The sequence below is a fragment of the Dipodomys spectabilis genome, unplaced genomic scaffold (genome assembly GCF_019054845.1).
Source record: "Dipodomys spectabilis isolate Male_0828 unplaced genomic scaffold, ASM1905484v1 ptg000612l, whole genome shotgun sequence".
NCBI classification, from domain to species: domain Eukaryota; kingdom Metazoa; phylum Chordata; class Mammalia; order Rodentia; family Heteromyidae; genus Dipodomys; species Dipodomys spectabilis.
In genome coordinates, this window is record NW_024871289.1 from 2717670 (window position 1) to 2720142 (window position 2473).

At 35.7% G+C, this 2473-nt stretch overlaps 1 non-coding gene across 1 annotated transcript; it reads right to left on the reverse strand.

Annotated features, from left to right (window-relative positions):
- Positions 1–1808: 1808 nt before the first annotated feature.
- Positions 1809–1915, reverse strand: LOC122100942. Its single transcript, XR_006146277.1, has one exon. It is a non-coding gene; the product is annotated as a U6 spliceosomal RNA (small nuclear RNA).
- Between the last annotated feature and the right edge of the window lie 558 nt (positions 1916–2473).

Here is a 2473-nt window from a genome sequence, read left to right on the forward strand (position 1 = left end):
TTTCCAGGTTCCGTTTAAAATGTACTAAACTTTTAAATATCATCACTTACTTTCTTAAGAATCCAAAAAATGAAAAAAATACACAAATAATCACTCCAAAATGCTTTAAAATAGGAGATGATAAAACAGGCCCCCGTGAAGTAAACTTTCTTCTACTTTTAAAATTATTCTGAAAGCCTTGTGCTGTTTCGTCACACCTGTAATCTTAACTACTCGGCATATTTACTCAGGAGCCAGAGACCTGTGGATAACAGTGGAAGCCAATCAGGGCAAAATAAATTCATGAGATTATTTTTCAAAAATTTCAATGAGTTAACAAAGGGCCAGCAATGGAAATGTAGCTCATATAGTAGCTCACCTATCTAGAGAGGAAAGGCCTAGCAAGACTTTGAAGCTCTTTTTTCAAACTGTGAGCACAACAACATACATGCAAGTACATGAGAACACGTGCATGTGCACATATACACATTTATTCAAAATACCTTCATATCAGTGTTTTGCATTGATTTCTTTTTTTTAATTTAATTTAATTTTTTTTTAATTTAATTTTATTTTATTTGTGAACATACCGTACAGAGGGGTTACAATTACATGGGCAGGATAATGCGTACATTTCTTACCAAGCATTGCAGCCTCCTCCTTTGGTTTACCCTTCACATCCCTTCCCAGCCTCCCCCCTCCCCCCCAATCCCAATCCTTCTCCTTCCCCCCCATTCCCCCCCCCCCGCACCGACGTTGTAAAGCTTTTGGACATGACAACTTGTACTTCTCATTGTTGCAACAGCCATATTATATGAGTAAAATAAAGGAAATAAACTCTTTCATCTCAGAACATTTTCATATATTTTATTTTAAAAATACTGTACAGAGAGGTCACATTTACGTGAGCAAGTAATGAGTACATTTCCTAACAAGCATTGTTACCTCCTCCTTTATTTTCCCTCTACCGTCCCTTCCCTCCCACCTCTACAAGTACACTCCCCTCCCCCCTTCCCCTGCCTAAATTGTAAAGTTCAGTTTTCAACATAGTGTCTTGTGCATCTCATTGTTACAATGGGTCAACCTGAATCCCTATTTAAGCATTTTGGTTTTTCCTTCCCCTCCCCAAATTACAGGAGTGTATATGCAAGAGGTGGGCACACCAAATTCAAATACAGTGAAAACAGGGGTTATAGAATGGGGGAGGAACATATAAAGAAACAAAAAAATCACATAGCCTGTTAAAAGTACGTTAGAAAAATAGCAAGAAAGAAAAAACAAAACACTTGTGTTCCTATTTTGGGGATTCATTTCCCTTAACAACATCTTATCTGGTCATACGTGCATAGATTTGACCTTTTCTGCTTATCCCAGACATATATTAGTTATTAAAAATTAGGGAAACCCTGGGACCTATGTTTCTTTGGACTTGGCTTACTTCACTTAATAATTTTTTTAAGTCTTTCCATTTTCTAACAAATTGGGTGATGCCATTCTTTCTTATGGAGGCATAGAATTTCATTGGTATAAATAGCACATTTTCTTGATGTATTTATCTGATGAGGGGCATCGGGGTTGGTCCTATATCTTAGCTATCTTAAACAATGCTGCAATAAATATAATTGTGCTGGTAGTTTTAGTACCGTCTTGTTTGTGATATTTTGGGTAAATGCCCAAAAGTGGGATTGCTGTGTCATAGGGGATTTCTATGTGGAGTCTTTTGAGGAACCTCCATACTACTTTCCAAAGTGGTTGAACAAGTTTATACTCCCACCAAGAGTGCCGTACAGTTCCCTTGTGGCCACATCCCCTCCAGCATCTGTTGTTGTAAAAGTATGGAATGGTACAGGAATTTGCCTGTCATCCTTGTGCAGGGGCCATTCAAATCTTCTCTGTATCGTTCCAATGTTAGAGTACGTGATGCTGAATGGAGCATAGAACATGTTTTATATATAAAGTGTAATTGATTTTCTTAAAGTAGACAATTCAACAAAAAGTAAGTTTAAAAAAATTTTCATGAAATTTTAGAGCCATGTACTTCTTACATAAGCACACATTTAAGAATAAAGTCAAGATTGACATGTCAAAAACAAAATAATTCCAGATATTTGTTGTTCAAGAGATGTGTAGGAGGAGGAATTCAATTATTCTATACAAGGCACCTGTCTAATGAACACTGCAGCAAGTGTTGAGTTTTGTTAAAAGTTTTAATGGTTTAAATATATTTGATTTTGGGAATTTGCTTATATATGCTAAAACTAGGACTGCTTGACAGGTAATAAAATTTTCGATAAAGTATTTAAGATTTATGGTAACAGACATATGCTATTATGTATGTATATTTCAGAGTTTCTAGAAACATTACTAATGAGAGGTTGCCAAGTCTTTGTGTAAAGGAGCAGAATAAAGAGTTAAGACTTTGTTAACTTCAGTTTCTGTTAAAACTATAGGGCTTCCTTATTTTATTTTATGTTTTTTTATTTTTTGGGGGGTC